At 18.8% G+C, this 25,200-nt stretch overlaps 1 pseudogene; it reads left to right on the forward strand.

The window, feature by feature from the left end:
- Nucleotides 1–2,624: 2,624 nt before the first annotated feature.
- LOC122717615 lies at nt 2,625–6,008 on the forward strand (annotated as a pseudogene).
- Nucleotides 6,009–25,200: the final 19,192 nt, after the last annotated feature.

Consider the following 25,200-nt stretch of genomic DNA (forward strand, 5'->3'; position numbering starts at 1 on the left):
ATAATAAAAATAAATAAAAATTTCTATAATTTTTTTACATAGTATAATATAAATAAAATAATTTTGAAAGAAATTTCATGGAATAAATTATGCGAAGTATGAAAGAGGAAAAAAAAAATGGATCGTTTCAAAGCGAATTCTTTTGCTGTTGTTCGATTCAACATGCAGCGAAACCAGTCAAGCTTTCCTTTCTCACTTTATTCAGTACCGTTGTATAGATATCAAGGAGATCTTGCTTCGAACCAGATGGACTCGTGCATCCTCCGCGTTCTGAATTACGAGAGATGGATGATGACTTAACTCTAACGAGTCTTTCTTAACTGGTTTTTTACGATCTGAGAAGGATTCTATCAGCCACGTACAAGGATTCATTATATCAACTATACAGAGAATGATTATATTCATGAGAATTTAAGAGATTTTCTTAAAAATTCATGTTCTTGTCGAAAAAAGTAATATTCATTTTATACATTTTTGTAAAACGATTCATAAATATTTTTCGGTTTGTTATTACACTAAGTAATGTTAAATGATAATGTGAAAATTGAATATTTATAGAAAAAATTTTTTTTGGACTTAAAAATTCACATTTTGTACATTTTGTATATTTCTATAAAAAAAATATTTTTCATTGTCGATACATACAGTACGTTAAATAATAATTTTAACAAGAGATAATGTGAAAATTAAATATTTTTAGAACAGTAAAAATTTTTTTTGACGTAAAACTCGAATAGTCAATAATTATTTGTTAAAAAATAATACATTAGTGCAATATTTTGTAGTTAATCGTAGTTGCTCCAAGGACATAGTAAAGTAGTTTTTGAGGCACTATTTATTTTTTTAATTTTCCTTTAATTTAAAATTAATTAATTTAAAATTAATTATATAGAAAATTTTCAATTAACTATTTATTTTTCATATATCTATATGAAAATATAATAATAATTATGATTTTTCATGATAAACACTGAAAAAAAAAATATATTCATTGTGATTATATATGTATAAATATTAAATATTTTATATTTACTACAGCAGATTTTTAATATTTCATTAATTTCTTATACATATGCACACTGAAAATTAAAATATTATATCTTTATTCAAATTTATTCCAAATTTACTCAAAATTTCTTCATATAGTTATAATATATATTATATTTTTAATATTTATTATGTAAAGCTATTTATAAGCTACTTAAAAACAAAAATTTTATTAATATAAATTACTAAACAAAAATATAAAATCAATAAAAAAATAATAATCTTTAAATATCTTAAAGGACTTCAAAAAATTTGTTAATCGAATTCAAATTTGAATATTATATAAATATTATTATACTTAAATATTATTATAAAAGGCAACAAAAAGAATTTTGCTTTTATATTTTATTTCATAAATAATTATTCAAAGCATTCTAAAATGTTAAAAAAAAAGAAGAAAAAAACTAATTAATAAACTAGTTAGCAGATAGTTAATAAAATAAGTTAGAAATAAAAAAATAAGTTACTAATTTTTTACTAATTACTAAGATTTCTTCGGTTTTGAATCAGAAATTTCGGATTTTAATTCAAATCTCTATCTTATTGGAAATATCTTTTGGTTAATGAAAAAAAATTATTTGTTTTCTATTTATAAACTACAATAAAAATTAAATATAGATTATTATAATATAATATTATTATATAGATTATATATTATTATAATAGATTATATATTATAATAGATTTATATATTATATATATAATAGATATTATAATAGATATTATTATAATAGATTATATAACTATATATTATACTAGATTATTATAATTATAATATATATAAATTAAAATAAAAATAGTAATATTTTATTACTTAAAAAAAGTGCAACATTTTATCTTTATTGGTTTTTTATATATAAAATTTTCTATAATAAGATTTAAAATATAATTAAATAATTGTTGTTAATTAAACATTTCATTATTATAAAATAATAATTTAATTCGTATGTTTCAAATAAATATTTTCGTTATCTATATAACTATTAAATATCAATACATATTTAAATAAAATTTTTTTTTTACTGTTTCCAATCTTCCAGTTTGAAATATACTTGGCATTACTTCCAACGATCATTTATTCTCAAAAATTCTTCATATATTTATACTTACATATAATTCTAAAATAAAATAAAATTTTTAAATATCATATTTAAATGAAATTTTTCCAATTACTATTTTTAATACTTTCAGTTTAAAAAACTTTAGTTTTTTTCACTTCTGTTAACATTGCTCTTAAACGAATAATCCTTCATTCTGGAATTTTCATTTTTCTTTTATTTTCTGATTCATGATTTTTCAACTCTTCGACTTCCTCAAAATAAAAAAATCTCATAATCCCATTGTTGGATTATATACTATATAGCATACTCTTATTCTTTTGGCGATTTTGCGGTTCAAAAAAGCAGCGAGTCGGCAGAGATCGGCGGATAACAACGATATCGAATCGAGTAGAGAGGTGGCTGAACGGAAACGAAAGAGAGAGAGCGGATGATCTCGGCTAAAGAAAAACGAGAATCTCAAGAAATATATAGGAAGGAGGGAAGCACAGCACAGCCGGTGGTTCAGAGGCTGTGTCAATGTGTCAGAGAGACGGTCTCCGTGCCGGGGTTGCCTTTTATGTCCACGTAATGTGGGACCTGGTGGAACTCCCGAGAGAAAGAAGTGGGGCCTGGAGCAAGTCCCTTTCTTCTGTCTTTGTTCAACTACTTTATTCCATGTTATTTTTTCCTTCTCGCGCTCTATTCTCCTGAGAATTTGGCACCACGAAATTTCGCCTTCGTCCACGTGGTTTTATATGTATGTACGTATTTATGAGCATGGACCAATGTTGCTAGTTTTTCCCAATTTTTTTCCTTTTTAATGCGATTTTTGTCGAAGATCAATAGATATCATATCAATTATTAGATTGTTTTATGAAGATTATTTGATGAATGCAATTGATATTTTTGTGAATGGAAAAGTTTATTAATGATTTATTATTTTTATATGCAATTTGTGAAATGTCTTTAATGTGACGTTTTTTTTAATAGTTAAGTTAATACTAAAAAATAGTTTATTATTATTTTTTAATGATTTTTTTTTATATTATATTATAAAAATATAATATAAAAAATATATTATAAAAATATATTATAAAATAAAAATCTAGAATATCTCTAAATGATATTTCATATTTTTAATTTTTCTTTTACTTTTTTAATTATTAATAATTAATTAATAATGAATATATGTAATGAATATATGAATATATGTATGTCTATATGGAGTATCCGCATATTATTCGTGTTACAATATATTATAAAAAAGTAAATCAAAAAGAAAGAATAAAATTTTTATTTGAAACTTTACTTTCGTGGAAATCAAGTTTTATTTGAAAAATTTTCAAGTAAAATTAGATTCCGATTAAATACGAATGAATCAAATATAAAATCATTTTATATGAAAATAAATAAAAATATATAATAAAATTTTATTATTTAAGTTTTATTACTTAAGTACTCAAGGAGTTTTTTTGTTGAAAAGTTATAAATTTTTGTAAGTTGTTATAAATTTCTGTTTTAGAAAAAATTGAACATATATCATTATGAATTCATAATTAGCAAATTTTTAAATTTAATTTTTTTGAAAACTTAATTTTTAAACGAAACAAGTTTATTCTATATTTTTTTCTTATTTTCACATATAGAATTATATGGAAAAAAGAGCCTGAATAACATATTTTATTTTAAATTATCAGTTACATATACATATACATATATATATATATATATATATATATATATAAATCTGAAATATTCTGTTTATTTTTGAAACTGTATTTAATGTAAAAATTTTATGTATTCTATTCTATATAAATCTATTATATATATATATATTTATTATATATTATATATTATAATGGAAGTAAAAAATGAGTATACATTGCAAATAATATTTATTTAACATTTAAATGTAAATATACAATTTTAAATATATGATTTGAAATTGTCTATTTTTTGTTATTAATTTACATTTATACATAGTTTATATTTTTTCAATTATTTATCAAATAAATTCTTCATTTTTAAAATATATTTTTAATTCTCATTGTATATGAAACATAAAGAAAAAGATTCTAGATGTCTGAAATCTAGATTCAAGAATTAAATAACAAAACATACAATTTTAAAATTAGTTTAAAAATTTACAATTTTAAATTTTAGTTTAAATATATTTTAATAACAGTTATATATTTTTCATAAAGTTATATTTTTAATTTAATAAGTATAAAAAAAAATGAGTAAAATAATTATTTTATTTATATTAGTTATATTAATTACTTTTGAAATGAAATATTATAAGACAATGGAAGGTAAACAAAAAGTACTTTTTTATTATTATTAAAACTTTATTAATATTTCATTTTATTAACACTTAAATATCTAATTTCTTGTTCATTTATTCAGAATTTATTATTATATTAATATTATATTATAAATTTAATATTATATTCTTAATATAATAGTAATATAATATTTTATAAAAAATCGTAAAAGTATTAAGAAAGAATTAATTAATTATTAATGAATAATGTATTTCGATTGATATTATTTCTTTGGACAATTAAATGAATATTATAAATAACAATAAATAGAAAAATTGATTATTTAAAAAAATAATGTATATTTTTTAATTGTAAAATTCTTAAATTAATATTTAGAACGAATATTAAATAAGAAATATAATAATAACTGTAAACATATAATAGTATTAGTTAGAAAACAATAATAACAATAAATATTTAACGCTACATATTAAAAAAATATATATACTTGATTAAATAAGATTAAATAATAAATAATTTATTTTATTTTATAAATTGATTATTTAATTGTAAATACATTCATTTATTTTTCTATGAAATACACTGTAAAATATTTGTGTTATTTAGAAAATAAACTGTTTGTCAAATAATTTAAAAAATAATGCAATGAAATAATGTAATTTGAAAATTTCTTAAAATTCAGATTTGCTTGTAGAAATTACTTTTTAAAATCATTTGAATAATAATTTATTTTTGAAATGAAATATTTTATGAAGTATTTCGAAAAATAAATAAGTATATTTACAATTAAATATATTCGTTATTATATAGTATTTTACGAAATAAATTATTTAATATTTGTTATTATTATTGTAATTATTTGTTATTCGACTTCAATAAAAATAATTTATATTTTGTTAATAAAGTTACTCCATTTATTAGTTAGTACGTATTCTGAAAATTATATCGTTATTATATATTAACAAAATTTTGTTAAGAATAAAAAATTGTTTAATAACATTTCAAGCAAAAAAAAAAAAAAAAAGTAATATTCACGAATCATTGTATATTTATACATTATTTTTTTTACGTTAGATTACCGAATCATTCCAGATGAATCTATCTCTATGTTTCCCCTAAACTAGCATATTTGCTCGTTTCATTTTACCCAATCGGTATTATCAATGCGCATGAAGAAACTAGATCGGAACGGTAATGGAATATCAAGGAGTTTCTTGAGGAGCAATCGAGGGATGCCAGCGGTGCAAGAACACTTGAATGGAGCCACGGGTAGAACCAGTATTGCGAGATGCGGTCTCCCGTGCCGTCGTTCAGGATCCCGCAGAAGGGGCAGCCGTTTCGAGGAAGCGGTCGTCGATTGGAAATCGTACATGCTGCCCGTTGAATGGACTATATCTCTTTCTTTCCTGCACTGTGAACGCTTCGCTGCCCTTTCTCTTTCCTATCCTTCCTGCTCTTCCAGCTCTGGGTAGACGCGCGTCTCGGCGTCCCAGCGCGCGATTCATGCTGCTGCACGCACTGTTCCTTTTCTTTCCTTGAGTTTCGCGTCTCCAGTTTTTTCCTACGAGGTGTGGATACGAGGAATCGAGTTGTCTCTCCTCGACCCACTCCACGATTTTCGTTCGTCGATCGTTAATCGATCAACTCTTTTGGACCTTATAATGATACAACAACAATAACAATAAAAAGAAAGTTCTCTATTGGTAAATTAGGTAATCCTCGAATAAAGAATTAAATATTAAAGTGATATTTATGATTTTATAACAAAATTGGTTTTCATAGAAATAAGAAAAAAAAATGATATGAAATTAAAAGTGGATGGATTTTAAATTTAATTATTTATAATTAGTTTAAGCAAAAATAAAGAAAAAATAAAATTAAGAAGTTTTTTTCTAATTTTTAAATTACTTTTTTTTATTTTTTCAATTATAAATATAATATTTTTAAAATAATTTATTTATTTATTGTAATAAACAGTTTCATGCAATTTTTTAATTGTTTATGAAAAAATTTATAATATTGAATTACTGTACAATAATGTTTTATTGTATTTATTATTGTATTTGTTATTGTATTATATTGTATTATATTTATTATATATTATAAATATTTTGGAATAAAAATATTTGCATCTGGTCTTAATTCATATTAGTTGAATAAATATATTTTTTTTTCATTTGTCAGAACATACACACATATATATATTTAAATATCTCTCGAAACATATTATTATTTCATTATTATCATTAATTTATGTTAAAATTATTATTATATTGGTTTTGTAAATAGTTATCTTATATATAATAATATAAATTCAAATATATGTATATTAATAATAAAAATAATAATAATACTAATAAAATAATAATGTACTTCGAGATATTATTATAATCAATAAATATATCAGATAAATCAAACATTAAATGTTATAGTCAATATATTCAGGCAAATAAAAATTTTTATTCAACAATTAATATTAGCATACAAAAACTTTTAAATGAAAAAATAAAAAAAGAATATTTCCTGAAATATATTATATTAAATATACTATATACTATAAATAATTAGATATTTTTTGTTTTATTTAAATTTCTTAGAAAAAAGAATATAAGAAAAATAGCCAAAATTAAATCATTTAATGCATTAATTTTCGAAGAAATAACTAGGAATTTCGAAAACAAACTAGAATTCTATATTATCTCTATTTTCTATATGTTCTCATTAAATACAATTTATTTATTAAATTTATTATAAATAATATTTTTATATTTGAAATAACTTCATTTAATTTCTGAAATTATTTATTTTATTACTTTTTAAAAATAATTTATTTATTGGATTTTAACAAAAAAATGAAATTAATGAACTTAAGTTTTTTAAATTAACTAACTATTAAGTTTAAATTATGGAAAAAAAAATTATTTTTGTGTTTTCTTAAACACAAAATTTTTTTTTAAATCTTTTTTGAAGATATTAACTAATATTATCATAATTGTGATTTACAATAAGATATTGTTTCAATTTGTAGTATCATTTTGTATCATTATGTTTTAAATTTAATAATTGATATTTATTCCATGTAATTTTTCTAATTAAATTTATACTAACTCATAATCATGTTAAATGATTAATTAGCATATTTTATTTTTATTAATAAATTCCAAATTTTATTAATGTAATTTTTAATTCAGCAAGAATATAAAATATTTTGAAATAATTGCATGAAATTATATATAAATTACAAGAAATATCTTAATATATAGATTATATAATAAATAGTAGAATCATCCAATCTCTCATTTTCAATTTCATCAAAACAGAACTTATATATAAATATGAAATATGATGAATTTGAGTGACTACAAAATTACACCAGAATCTCAATAGTATATTCTTATTGTAGTGCAATTTTTCCCATATATTATATATATAATACATTTGAACCATGCGAAATAGAAAAAATAAATACAAAATATAATAATATTGGACGATGATAGAACAAATAATAATATATATAAAATATATAAAATATATTTATATAAAATAAAAAATTAAAATCATATACAGAATAAATAGATATTTATATAATCAGTCACAAAAATATTTATTTACATTAACAAATTTAATAAATTTTATTATTAAAATTAATAAATAATTCTTTTTTGAAACATTATAATCATAATGATATATGGAATAATTTTTTAATTTTTAATTTTTAACTTTTTAATGGAAAATCACTTTGAGAAGATGAAATCAACTTTTAATATTATTTTTTAAATATAACTTTGTAATGATATAAAATAAAAAATATTAAATTATAAAATATTCATGTTTTAATATTCCAACATGCTATTATAAAAAATATTTCTAATTGAAACAAAATATAAAAAAAAATTTAAGCAATAATAGTACATACTTAAAAGATTTTCCATTAAAAAATAAATTATTTTAATATATTATTATTCTGTCATATTTATTATATTCTTGTCATATCTATATATTCATTAAAATCAGATTTTTCAAAATGAATAAATTTCCTTAGAATATTTTATAACTAACATATACGCATGAAAATTAAATTTTTAAGGTAAGGATATAAAGTAAATGTTTTCAATTATTATTAATTCAATAAAATCAACGATCAACAAACTATATCATTTAAATATTTGCATTTCTTAATATAATTATAATATAATTATAAGATTATATATATATATAACATAATATGCAAATAATATAAATTATCATTTAAATATTTGTATTTCTTAATATAATTATAATATAATTATAAGATTATATATATATATATAACATAATATGCAAATAATATAAATTCTAATTATAATGTTTATATAACTTGAATTAGAAAAGATTCATATATCTATATATCTTACAAGGAAATCTAATTTAAAGATCTTGATTTTAATGAAAGTTTATATATATATACAATATAATACATTTTATATGTAAAGAAATTTTTTTATCAATAGCAAATTTCTATAAAAGTGTAAATGAATCCTCCAAAATTTCAATAACTTTTCAAAATTTGAGTATTTTTTTAATTTCGTCTAAGACTGTACAACGAGAGAATAAATTTTCCAATCAATATTTCAATCATGGAAAATTTCATGAAAAAAATTAGAATTGCATATTGCATATTGAATTTAATTTCTGAGCGATTGGAAATATAAAATATTTTTATTAGTATTATTATTTTTTAATATTGCATAAATTAATTATTTTATTTATTTGATTAATTACAAATAATAAATATGTATATACTTAAATACAAATAATAAATATGGTATACTTAAATTTATATATATAAATATATATAAATAGTGAGAAATTTATTTTCAATTATTTATTTTTTACTATTACACTAATATCATTATATGCTTACAATTATTTATTACATTTATTATTTAATTTCACTTCTTGTAAGAATTACAATTAAGAAATATTGTTTTTATTATTATTTACCAAAATATTCGCCTTGCCTAAAATTTTTTTAATTAAATAAAAAACACAACATCAATCGAAATACTTATTTGATAAATAATAATTAAAATTATTTAAAATAATTACTTTTAAATTATTATATGAAATATATTGCATTTCATCTAGATATGCCTGGATCTAATTATATTGACATTTCATGGTATTAATATTAGATTAAAGAGAACAGACAAAGAGCACGTTCATATGATGGGACAAGAGGTGGAGGAAAAGATTCAGTTAGGAGAATCGGCGACAAAGCAATAGCAGTTCGACTCCAAACGACCAAGTCGTAACGAAATCTCCAGCTAAGAACCTCCTATTCGTGGAAGAGGCATTGGATCGTACGATTTTGCCTCCATGAATTACCGAACGAGATTCCAGAGCAAATCCTGACGCGCAGGGAATATCTTGTTTCTTTTCCACGAGGAGGAGAGGCCGATTTTATCCCGATTCGTTGGTTGACGATCGCCTTTACACGGATTCCATCGAGGAGCCGAGGCATTCCAGCCTCCATTTCGTCCCCTGTACATTTCACCATTGGGATTTGTTCCACCAGCTCCGCGGAATCGGGATATTTACGATTTACAGGCAGAGAGCAAAACTCGTGAACTCATCTCACCGCGGTATTAGCTCTTTTGTCGGCCTCGCATCGTTTAACTCCTTCGCATTTGTTCCCGGGAAACGGTACCCAGAAGCTTTGTTCCTTTGAAGCTTCGGCCCAACTAGATCGGAACAATACTGTTGAGATATTTGTGGCGATTATTATATTCCTAGTTTACTTACTAGTTTACTTGTAATATGATAAATTTTATACTATCAAATTGAGAATAATCGATTTTTTCAATTTTTACTATTAGTTTATTTATTTCGATTACAATTTTAGGATATTTATTTATTTTTTTTAATTTCAAAGACAATTTTTATATATGTATTTTTATATATGTAAATTTTCGATCATTTCATGAACAAATAAATGATAGGAGAGATTGAGATTCATTTAAAGGATAAATTGATTAATTGTTAATTGCAAAAATGATAAATGTAGAAAGATAAAAAAATATCGATTAATTAATGATTTCTGAGATAATTTCAAGTAAAATTTTTTTTTTTTTATAAAAACTTTTGTTACGATTTTATTAACGATACAATTTCAATGATTCATCAATAAATATATTCTCCTTTAACGTAAATTTTTTTAAATTTTTTGTTCCACATATTGATTAAAGGCCTAATTTTGTTTAACTAAAAAAGGAGATTAATTAAATATAGCAAATTAATTAATTGTTATAATTATAATTGTAATAACATTGCATCTATATATATTGGACTGTGGAAATATCCATAATAAAAAATAACTTTTACTAGTTATTTATCTTTTATATCATTTGTATCAATTGTAGTTTCAACATATTGCTGAAAAGTTATTATTTATTGAAAAATTGGCTATGTAAGTTAATATTTTTTTTTAAAGATGTTTTATGTTTTTACGTTCTCTATAATTACATTATAAATATTAAATGAATCTTTTAAATTCTAATAAATTCTAATAATTCTAATAAATCTTGTTTATTATTAATAATATATATAATATAATAATATTTTAATATTTTTATATATATATAATATAATAATATTTTTTTTTACATATAAATAATTAAAATCAAAGAAGAATATTGAATCCGAAATGAACGTTTACGTCTAATTAATTTAATTTTTATGTTTTCTAAATTTTATATTGTTATTATCTAAATATTATATTCTAAAATTTTATATTGTTTCTATAAAAATTTAAATTGTTATCTTGTTATTAAGAAAGTAATTTTTATGTTTAAATTTATAAATACATTATAATTTATATTCAATTAATTAAAAAATTTTTAATTCATTATTAAAATGTGGATATTTAATTACTAATATTTTATAATATATAACATATAATATAATATTTTTGATATTATTTTATTATCATTAAAATAAATTGTTAATAACATATTTTTGATTTATCTATAAATATAGAACTAGTTAATTAATATAGAAAGATTTAGAAAAAGTTTAGAAAAACTTTTTAAATACTTCAATTGTTATTAATTATATTTTAATATATTAATTATATTTTATTTAACCATTTTTAATTATTCAATCACATAATTCAATATATTTTACTAGATACAAGAACTCTTATAATAATATTTTGTTCACATAATTTATTAAAAATCAAAAATTGAAAAATGAATCTACTAATCCAGATATTATTTTATAATGTTGCAATTGATCTTCCATATACAAAAAAAACCATATATGATCTTATAAATGATGAGTTTATTATAAATAATTTTGTTTTTAATATTTTTAATCTTTAATCATCATAATAAATTGCAAAAATAAATTGATCACTAAGAAAAAAAGTTATTTTTATTTATATATTCAGAATTTATTTAAAAAAATATATATAAAATATTTATAAAAAAAAAAAAAGATAAGATCTTGTTTAGAATATCGGAAGTTATATTTTATAAACATATCACGCGATAGAGATGACGCACATTTAAGAACATAGTAATATACTTACAGAAAATAGTATTTATTGAGTTGCTCAAGTAGCTAACTTATATATAATGCCTATTGATAATTGTTGATAATAAAAATCATATATGTGTAATGCGCATTATAATATATATTATAATATATTATATTATTATATTAATATATATATAATTAAATTAATTTTAGCTTTGCTTATATATTATAATTAAGATTTTCGTAATATGTCAATAATATATCCTTAGCGAAAAAACTTTTAATAAAATATATTTCAACTAAATAATACATAGAACATAGCTCATTCTCAATTAGCTTTTTTTTCTCTATTTTCAATCAAAATAAAGCAATATATTTATATAAGAGCACAATAATTAATTTTTTTAAAATATGTACATAATAAAATATGAAAATTAATAAAAAATTCGTAATTTAATATATTTAATTTCTTTTAAGTATTTATTTTGTATATGAAGCATTTGTGTTAGTTTTTTTTTATATTTCATTTTTAAATAAGAGTATAGAGGATGAATCATTTTTTATTTAAAATAAAAATAACAAATAAAAAACTAATAATTACTTCAAACAAAATAAAAAATATATTCAAAATAATAATAGTAAATAATTAGTAAATAATAGTAAATAATATTTATTTGAAGTTTACTTTTTCTTATATCTAAGTACGATTCATATATGTATATTTTAAATTATACATAATGACAACATTATAAATGCTTTTATTACGACTCATCACTCCTTTTTTTCTCTTTTATTCTTATAATTTTTTTTATTTCTAATATTTATATTTTTATACTTTTCTATTATTTTTGTTACAAGATTTGTAAACTTCCAGATAAAATATATAGCACAATCTATGATTTTCAGTATTTCTTAATATTAATGATATTAATTTATCAAAATTTTAATACATATTTATATATTAAAAATATCCTTTTCTTAACATAAAGTATAAAAAAAGATTAAACACAGTTAATATTTTTTTATATAAATTTTACATAAAAAATTTAAAAAAATTCATTTATATAAAAAATATGTGGAACAAATGGTAGAACACATCTAAAAAAATGAGTTTTTTTTGAAAATGAAAAAATTAAGACATTTAAAAATTTAAGACATATTTTTGTGTGTTGAATCTGAATGCGATTTATCATTTTAAGTTTAGAAGATAAAAAAATACAAAATATCAATTTTTGCTATATTACTGTCTCTTTGATATTTCAATAATACGATTATATTACTATTAAAATTAATTAAACTCATTAAATTATTATAAAAATTTAATATATTAAAAACTTCTTAAAGAAAAAGCATATTTATTTTTGGTAGGTTTTATAAAAGTTTTATATTCCTCAAGATCTGTTATATGCTTCTTAATCACAATTCTTTTTTGAAGAAAAAGTTAATTACGATTTCATTCAAATTCTCGTGAAACACGGCCAATGATCGGATTCTTATATAGATTTTATCGAGCATTTCAATGCCGACTTCGAAGTAATTTTCATTGAGATTTGTTCCAAGAGCTTCATGAATCCGAGTGTCTACGAGTTGCAGGTATAGAAAAGTCCCGCTTCAATTTTCTGCTGGTTCGACTACTTCATCGTATTAGGTCGTTAACTAACTTCTACGAATCGGCTGTAAATGGTGATCTACACTCACAAAAGAAGTTACTCAAACGTCATTTCAAAAAATAACTGTTGGAAGTTATATTATCGAATAACTGAAACGAGTACCATTCGTTCGGAAAATTTGATATTAGCTAAGAAAATGGCGTCAAAATCAGTCATAAAAAAAAATAAAAATGATATGAATATAAGCATAAGTATAAATTTTAAATCTTTGAGAAACATAGTTTTAAATATAAAGTGTTTAAATTTTAATATTTTATTTTTTATATTGAAAAAATATTCCTTAACGAAATTCCTTAATGAAATTTTAATTCCTTAATGAATTCAAAACGAAAAAAATTATGAAAATTATAACATATTGATTTCATGAATTCAAAGAGATTTATGAAATAAAATAAAAATTTATTTGAAATAAAAAAATAAATAAATTATAAATAAAATTTTATAAAATAAAATTATAACAATATATACAAACATTTAAATATTTTAAATATTTAAAATTAAAACTTTTGGATTAGAATTTTTTTATAAGATAATATGATAGCGTATTAGTTGTATTAAATTAATTTATAAATTATTTATTATTTTAACAAATATAGTTTTGATGTAATATTGTCCATTAAAATTATACATATATTAGTTAATTTAGATTGTAAGTTTAAACTGATTAAAAAAATTGATCGACTTCGAAATATTCAAAATTTCATTACTTATATAAATTAAATTAAATTAATTAATCAAATTTTAATTAAATAATTTTATTAAATATTTATCAATATTAAAAACAATTTAATATAAAAAGAATTTCACAAAAAGATCAAAAGTATTAAATATTTAATTAAAAAAGATTTAAATTATCCTTGTTAAGGATTAATATATTTTCCAAATTTATTTAAATTAACTAAAACTAACATTTGTAATAGATTCTATTAAATAAAATATTTTATTCTAAAAAATTGTATTATATTATAACAAAAAATATTAGTTCAATATTTCTTTCTATGTATGTAAATATTTTATTGTAATTCTTATTATATAAATTATTGTATATTAATATTTTATTAAATTTATAATATTTTAAGTAAATTGCGATTTTCGGAATAAGTTTTCTTTAAGGATGATAAATAATAATAGGACAGAGCAACATTTTTTTATTTTTTTGATTTTCATAACTTTTTATTTATTATTTATTTATTTTATTTATTATTTATTTATCATAATCTTTTGTTTATTAATAAACAAAAGTTGTTTTCCATTATATTTAAACTGTTAAAATCTAAGAATTTATTAATAATTAATTTAAAATATAAATTATAAATAAAATTATAATTATTTTCATTGATTGATTTTATAAACTTTGTTCAGTTATTTATTGTAATTTAACATTTCTTACTTTTAAAATAGTAAAAATAATTCTAGATGAAAATATTCAGGATAAATTAAAAAAAATTATCATTTTACATCGTATTTTTTTTCTTAGTTCATTAAAACTAAAATATAATATATTTTTGACTAATAATTAAATCATCAAAGATATAGTTAGTTTATGAAGTATGAAACATATTGAAGTATGACTATTTTCAGTGTTTACAGAAAATGAAAAAGAAACGACGGAGTTGTTAAATGTCTTGGCAAAAATTCAGTTGTATAACTGTTTTGAAGAGTGGAAAACGCAAATACAATAATGTATAAAATTTTAATGATGAATATTTTATAAGATTCCAATAATACTAATATATTAGTAGTAATAATAATTATATATTAATATAATAGTATATACATAATAATAAATATAATAATAATAAATTAATATATTGTATTGTTATAAAATAGTGCAATATAAGAATACTTATGTAAATACAATATAAGAATTAAATTATTTTATTTTTTTAATGAACTAATTTTGTTATTCAAATCCGATTATATTTTTTATTTTTTTATTTTACGTAACTAGTATCTTGATCATGATTAGATACTTTTAAATTTTATTTTTCATAAAGAATTATTTTTAAATTTTATTAATATAGTAAAATAATAGATTATTAAGTAAAAAAAAGAATGAATAAAATATATAAATATTATTTATATATATTGCAATTATTTAATTATTATTATTATATAAATCGAATTAGATTTATGACATATAAATTATAGTTTGCAATTATTAGTACATAAATGATACGTCTTTATTTAACAGACTTATTTAAATTTATTTATTTTGAAANTGTTGAAAAATTAAAAATTCTCAGCAACAATCGACATTAAGCTGTGTATATAAAAGAATTATTTGGTATAAAAAATTGTTTAAAAATATTAATATAAACAATAAAATATCGGGTTTAAAAAGTATTATTCTTGTTGAATTGGATAAATACAAAAATGATAGAAATGATAATGAATATTTTTAAAGTTCAATGAATAAAATATGACATATATGATTTAAATGAAAAGATATCGAATTTTAAACTATTTTTAAAATTGATTAAAATATTTAGTTTATTCAATCCATTTAGTATTACAATTTATTACAATGTAATTATTTAATTTAATTTTTATGAAATTATTTTAATAATAATAATTTAAATAAAGATAAAAAATAGATAAAAAATATTTATATTATTTAAAAAAATTTTGTAAATTATTTGATAAATTTGATAAAAACGTATAAACATAATTCAAAAATAAATATATGTGTTAATGATTAAATAACACGTCAATTATAGAAATCGAATGAAATTATTAATTTTTACATATTTAATTTTATGATTTAATAATACGATTTAATTTTATTAAGTTAATTTTTATGGTTATTTTATTTATTTTATATATTATTATTATTATTTATATAATATTATTTTTATAATTATTTATATAATTATTTATATTATTTATATAATATATAAATAATTTAATTTTTATAAATAAAAGTTATTTATTAAACTTTTAATTTTTAAATCATTTTATATATTTAAATTAATTTTAAACATTGAGACATTAATTGTACTAAAAGTTTAATTTAGCAATTATTTTATATTCGATAAATAAAAATTCTATTAAATACTTTGTGATAAAACACACATTTTTTCATTGTTTCTCGAAATTGATGCAATATGTATATTTTTTATATACATTTATTTATATAAAATATACCTTTCCTAATAATAAAATAAAAAAAAATGTAATAATATAAAAGTCGCAATTTATATTTTTTTCTACAGATTTCACTTATTTATACAAAAACTTGTTTATCGTTTGAACATAGAAAAATTTTTTATGTATTTTTGTATTTTTGCTAAATGCGAATCTGATTGTAAAAATTATTTTTTATGTTAAAGTTGAAACATAACTATGTAGATAAAAAATATTAATTTTTATTATTTAAAAAAATATTCCAGAGAAAACAATTTCTTTTCAATATTTTTACCAGCTACATAGTATACCATTACTTTTATTCAAATAAATAAAATCAAGTTTAATTTATTATGACAATTTATTTTTTTTATCAAAATATATTATTTTGAAATTATTTCATTTTTAATCTACTAATGACAAGAAAAAAATTTATTAAGATTAGAGTTTATTTTTTTCAAATGTAAGACAGTGATGGATAAAATTTAATAATTGAAGTTACGAATAAAATTATTTTCATAAATTATTTCGATTTATTATTTGATTATTATATTTCGATTTTTATAAATTAATTGTTCAAAATGTAATAATAATTGTAAATAATTGTAATGCCAAATAGCTTGAGATACGAAAAACGGATCGATTAAGATATCAACGAATAAATGTTATTTGAGAATTTTAATAATTACTTAAAATACTTTATTCGAAATTTTTAACTTACTTTTTGAATAAGTTAATGCCCAACTCTGATCGAAAATTGATACAACAGAAATATATACTTATAACTCTTCGAATATTGAAATAATTTTAACAATATCATATCATATCATAATTATTTTAATAACTAATAATATCGTACAATGGACCTGTATTTATGTTAAAAATATAATAACATTAAAATAATATATTTTGAAAAAAAATCTTTTTATATAAATGCATATTTTATATTGTATAATTATATGCAAAATTTAAAAAATTAAATTGTGCTTTTGTCAAAGAATATACATACAGTCAGTTACAAACTTTGTATATAAAGCAAAATTAAGCAATTTTTGTATAAAGAAAAATTAAACAATTTTTATACAAAGCAAAATTAAGCAATTTAGAAAAATCATTTTAAGAAATGAAATTAATTCTTAAAGTTTTTTCTTTTTTTTAAATATATAATAAAAAATAGAACATAATTTTACAAAGAATATTTCGGTTTTAATGCTCTATTTTTTTCTTGAAAAAAATATTCTCAAGTAAGAATTGTAAAGAAAACATAAAGGAATATTCCATTTCATATTTTATCAAATTTTTCGTTGAAAGGAAAATTGCTGCTTGCATAACTCATTTAATAAATCATATAGTTTACATTCATATTTTTGACTTAAGTGAATTTCCTTGTAAGATAGACATACGTATGAAGACTTTTGTGATGGAGAATATATTTCTTATTTTAAAATGAAATATAGAGTAAAATGTAATATTTTTATTTAACATTATTTAAAAAATTGAAATTGGGATAAATATAAAAGAGAAAGCAAATTTTATATAACTAATTATTTTATTTTTTAAACAATAAACAAAAATTTTAAATAAAACAGAAAGCAGATAATTATTTATATATTTCGCTCATAAATATTCTAAACTTTCAGATAAATATTCTAAAGTTTCAGAAATGCATAATAGTATATATAGTTTTATATATATAGTTTTATATATATATATATATAAATAGAACTTTACAACTATAATAATAGAACTATACAACTTCAACAATTGAATAGTTTTAATAGTTTTAATTTGAATAGTTTTAATTTCAAATCTACATATGTATCCCATAACGGGAAATCTTTTGTCATAACTTCAACTAAACTTTTTCAAAAAAGAATGTTTTTATTTAACTGGAAATTCCTATTTTCTAGGAATATAAAAGTTCTCTATTTATACAAGAATATATGGAATAAAAGTTTCAGTAAATATATTTCATTGCATAACTATTTTCTTGAGATAAAAAAACAAAAATTAAAAAATTACTATTTAATTTATATTTATCAACATTTTCATTCGATCTCTATTTAATTGTATGAAAATACATTGTTTACATTTTTCAACATATTTCCTTTAATAATCCGTTATTTAATTATCTGATAATATAAATTTTATATGAATCGATCGATAGTCAGCATTTATAGAAACTCGAAGATTTCCAACGAAATATAAAGGCAGGACATTTAGCGTACCAAGAATCGTTCCATAAATAAAGAATATATTTTATGTAGTTCGTTAAATATGTCGTCACTTGCAACGCCATGGAAATCTCTAATTGTGATTCATGTTTTACCAACATGTATCTTGTTAGTATAGTATAATTAATAAAAATAAAATTCATTGTTTTTTTTTTCTATAACTATTAATATAAACATAATTTTAATATAATATAGATGAAATTTATTATTTGTAATGTAAAATTAATTATTTGTAATGAAATAAATATAATTATTTTATATTAAACTAATTATTATTTGATAAATATTCAATTGATATTATATATTTTACTTGTCAATTAAAAGAATTTGAGATAAGAAAAATATTTGAGGAAGAATAATAAATCGAAAAATTTATTATTTGAAAAAATAATTTTATTTCTTAATTTAATCTTTGTTCTTGAAATTATATTCAGAATAGGTGTTAGAGAGTGAATATGATTAATAGATAATAATAGAAGTAAGTTTACAATAATGTTATTAAAAGATAGTAATAATTTAAGAAATCAATTATTTTTACATATAATTAAAATAGATAATTAAAATAATAAATAATAATAGCAAATAATTTATTGATATATAATCATTAATTTATATACTATAAACTGGCAAATTAATTAATATTAATTTATTTTTATACGAAATTCTTAGCAAATTAAATTTTGTAACTTTAATCGCTAATAAAGTATATGATAAAAATAAAGAACCAAAAGAATTCAAAAAAATTGGTTTTAATATAAAAATTCATTTGAATCACTTTATGAAAAATGAATGCTATGAAATGATAAACATATATGAAAAAATAGATCAATGAGTTTTTTTATTTGGAAATAGAAAGATTTTTTACATATTATTATATGCTGAATCTAAATCTAGCCGTAAAAATAACTAATCACATTAATTATCCAATGTATCATGTTCGAATATGACATTTGTATTTGACATTTAGGTTATCATTAGGACGTTTTGTATTAATTCGGTTTTTTGAAGAAGGAAATACATACTACTCGCATAAGAATTCTTGAAATTGATTGTTCTGACGTGTTCATTAGAACGTAGTTCATATAAAAAACACATTTATTATAATCTTTAAAAGCTTTATATGAAATGTCATATTAATTTCTTTTTAATTTTTTTAATTTCATCAAAGTGGATTGTGTGTTAATAAATGGATTTTATTAAAAACAAATAAATAAATAAAAATACATAAATAAAATAAAATAATTTTTTTTTCATTTTTTGAATATAATCGTCTGAAACAAAGCAAAAGTATATAAAAAATATTTAATTTTTAATGCAATATCATCTTGTAAAAATTCTTAAATAAAATTTTTTTCAGAACATAAAAAGATGTTAAAACTTTGGAAATTGATTTCATTTCTTTGGAGAAATTTTCTAATGATAAAAAATGCTCTATAATTCATTATACAATAGATGCATATAAAATTTCATTAAAATCAGATTAGATGAATTTTCTTATAACATTCTTATTCAATTTTCTTATATGATCGATTTCATGAATCGTTATGATTAACAATAATATAAATGATTAACAATAAGATTGCTTATAAAAGATGTGAATATATAAATATTTTCTCTGCCTACAGAGGGTTAATAAAATTTCTCCATTTTGAAGAGAAACTAACACTTGAAGTTGACACATGAAAAAATATACGTATGTAATAAAGTACTGGTAATTTCTTTCTACTTCTCTGAAAATAATTAAGAAAATTTAATGAGAATGTCACATGACCTATGGAGGTAAATTGAGCAAGACATCGTTAGAAACGTCCAACTTAATGGAAAGTGTATAAAGATAAGTATGTATCCCTTCCAATGACATTATGAGATTTCGTAAAAGTCGAGAATCGTTAAACAACAATCTCTCTCCTTGTGCTAGTCATATCAGCAGAAACATAATTGATGCAATCTTAATAAATGTAAATCATGGTTAAAAAGTAAGAATTATAAACTGTCATCATTTGTATTCTGATACGATGTACAGAACATTCTTAAAGGGAAAGCGATATGATGCTATAGAAGAAAATTTTGCTATAATTAGCAAGGTTAGTAAAAGTAGATTTTTTAAATAAATATTTTTGTTTTTTCAAATGACAAAAGATTTTGTAAATAAACTTTTCTTATATGTATATAAAATAGCACATATGAAAAAATAATATTTTAAATATATATTAATAAATGTAATAATACAGCAGATATTAGACTCATATAACAAATACTATTTTGAAATTATTATTTTTATGTAAATATAATATTATTTCAAATAATACATTTTTTTATAATAGATTTTAATTTTAATTAATATTATTACAATATAATTATTAGAATTATTTCCTATAATTTTTTATATAATTTTACATTATATGTCTTTTATACTTCTATGTTTTTAGTAGATTATAAATATTATGATCTTAAAAATCTCAAATAATAATCTATACATATCATAAAACTTTTTTCATTAATTTTTTAATATTTAATTTTTTTTTTATATAACTATTTAACGGATTTCTGGTATGATCTATAATGATTTCTATGATAGAATAATTATAATTATAAATATAATTAAAATAATTTCAAATACAAAAATTTAATTATATTATTATTAGTTAATTAAATAATTATTTATAAAAATAATTCGTGTTGTCATAATATTTTTATAAATCATTTATAGAAATGGATTTTGAAGTGTTTCATTAATCATTATTAATACTTTCTATCATTTTTCTTATCATATACATTTAACAGAATTTTAAAAAGATATAAAAATACATTTTTTGAGTATCAACAATTTTCAGATTTTATCACTAAAAACAATTTAACAAATTATAATTTATATTATAATTTTACTTTCTATTTATCTAAAACAATTATATAGATATTGATATTCAAATCTTTTAGTTTTTATAACTTATATATTTAGTAATACCTGATTTATATCATAAGATTTATTTAAATTTAATAAATTAATAATGAATATATAATATAAGAAATCTTTTAATAAATTATCTAAAGAATTATAGAAATAATATGTACATCAAATATAAAATATGAAACTTTATTAGATAAATAAAGTATATAGATAAGTAACATGTAAATAAGACAAAAATAATAAACATTCTTTGTCTTTCCTCGAATTCATTATATGACAATGATAACTTGAATATTATGATTTGTAGATTCTGAGAAATAATTCCTCTATGGTTATAGGACAGTTTAGTGACATAGTCCGGTTAAGAATGTCGTTAATTCCTAGAGAGAAAGAGAGATATGAAGGTCATCGCGCTACTGTTTCCTGACTGCATGAACGTCCAAGATCCAGAATGGTGGGTGTTGTCGAAGTGACATGGCCACGTGATCGTTATCGAACCGTTAGCTATTCATTTATTCGAGCGTAACAGTTGCCTGTTTGCAAACTGTGCGTCCTTTCTAGGGAAGGAAGCAAAAGATATATAAAGAAGAATGCAATTGCGTAGGTGTAGGCTGTGCTTTGTCAAATACGTAGGCTTTTTCCATAATGACACTATTTTTCTTGGAAAAGATATTCAAATATGATGAACCTCTTTCTGGAAATGTGAGTATTAAGATGGAACAAAAAATCCAAAATTGAATATGATTATTTTTTAGTAAAAAAATAAAAAACATTGTTTTTAATATTCTAAATATTGTATATGCAAAAGATAAATTTTATTTTAAATTAATTTTTAAAGTATAACAAGATAGTATTAATTTTTTTTTAAACATTTAACTTTTTTTAAATTAAAATAAAATTTTTATTTTCATATAAATTATAATATTCGTTTTTAAAAAATAAAAGTTCTCGTAAAATCATTTTTTTTAATCTATTTAAAATCTAATTTAAAAAAATAAATCTAATTTAAAAATATTCTAATAAAAAATATTATTTATTAAAAATAAAAATTAAATTATTTTAAATTGTCAATAAAAATTTGTATCAATAAAAATAGTAATTTTTAAATGGAAAGTGTAAGAAAAATTGTTAATCAAATTAAGATTTTAATAATTTAAATATTATTATATATATTTTTGTCATTTTTTTATAAGGAATTTATAAAATTCCGATATAAATTTCGGAAAAAAATTTATTTATTATTTAATTATTTTATTTTTAATTAATATACATATATGTTATATATATGATATTGAATTTTTAAGTAACTTGAGGTTTTAGTTCTTAGAATTTAAAATAGCTTAAGAAAATATTATCTTTTTGCATAATTTTATAGTTTAGTATAAATAATAATAAATTATCAAATATAAAATATAAAACTTTACTAGATAAATAAAGTATATAGATAAGTAACATGTAAATAAGACAAAAATAATAAACATTCTTTGTCTTTCCTCGAATTATTTATTCATTATATGACAATATAAGAGAAATATGACAATATAATGAAAATAATTAAAATTTAATTCGAATAATCTATATTTGACTTATTTATTGTTTGATATTTTATTTTTAATATAGAAAAATTTATAAAAAATATACTTTCAAGTGTATATACACAAAGAAATAAGCAATCTACACAAACAAAAAAAAATTATATAATACATATCAAAAAAAAATGAATATCTATATAATATTCATAAATAAAAATACTTATAAAAAATTATAATATTGAGATAGACAAATATAAATATAACAAAAAATTAGCTTAGAAATAATTAAAATTTAATAGAAATATTATTAATAATTATTTCACTATATTATCATTTCACTAATAATATTTAATCATGATATTTAGACTTTGAAATATGTATTTTGAAAAATAATTTGTGTTATTAAAATATACACACATATAAATATACCTACATATAAACAATACTTTTAATGTTCAACAATAAATAGATTGGAATAATCAATCTAAGAAATAATCTATAAGATTTATTAGAAAGAAGATTTATTAGAAGAAAGAAAGAAATAATCTATAAGATTTATTAGATTTTTTTTTATGAGATTTATTATTAAAAATATGATTTACATTATATTGTCGAGAGATGTAAAAATTGATTTGCAAATCAAGATAATGGAAACAAGTAATATATTCAATATAACATTAATAGACTAATATGTAATATTACTAAAAGAGTAATTAATAAAACTCAAAAATTACATTCTTGCTAATGGAAGTCATTTTGAATTGAATACGATATATAACTTTATTAATGCATATATTTAACCTACTTAATAATAATATGTTTCAAGTTATTTCTTTTATTTCTAATCTGATGTTGAACTTGAGAATCATAAAATCAATATACCTAAATCATAATGATTTCATATTGTGTATAAAAAAATATATATATTGTACTACTTAAATACTTAAAGATATTATAATAATTATAAATATAAAAAATTAATTATATTGAATATAAGAACATTAAAATGTTTTTAATTTTTATTTTCTTTAAAATATTTATTATAGTTATAATAAAAATGATGATTATATATATTATGAACATTTTATATATATATATAGAGAGAGAGAAAGAGAGAGAGAGAGAGAGAGAGAGAGAGAAAGAGAATTTTTTTAAATTTATTATATTGAAAAGAATATTTATATTAATATTTATAAATGAAATAATATTATAAAAAAGAATAATATTAATATTATAATTGTTATTTTTTCATCAATGTTTTTTGTTTAATGTATAATTTCGTAAAATTCGTCGTTACTATAATATTAAATATTATGCTATTAACAACATAAAATTTTTTTTAAAAAGTTTTTGTGTCAATCCAGATTTGTTTTTTATATATTTTTTTTATTACTTTAGCCATATAATATTGATATTTTAGTTTTTAATCATAATCACATCTAAATAGTAATTGATCTAACCAAATCTAACTAAATCTAATCAAATAAATATCTGTCTATAGTAAAAAAGAAATTAATCATTAATAATTAATCATAATAATATAAAAATTTCATTTTTGATGTTAACAAAATTCAGTCGTGTATTATTATGTTTCATACAATGATTTAAATGGGAATGCATACGAAGGATTATTGCTAAAAAATAAAAAAAATCATCATTCTGAGCAGATTTTTCATCTTGAAGAAATTCATAATATCTCATTCAATATGCATCTTTTTCGTGCCATCTCTCTCCTACATAATATGAAACGAGCAAAAACATAGATCGTTGAAGGAAAATCGAAAGAAAAATAAATCAAAGGTTGATGATTTCGAAGAAAGACCGATTCCAAGAATTGACC

This window comes from Apis laboriosa, unplaced genomic scaffold, assembly GCF_014066325.1.
Source record: "Apis laboriosa isolate Shangri-la unplaced genomic scaffold, ASM1406632v1 scaffold53_cov140, whole genome shotgun sequence".
NCBI classification, from domain to species: domain Eukaryota; kingdom Metazoa; phylum Arthropoda; class Insecta; order Hymenoptera; family Apidae; genus Apis; species Apis laboriosa.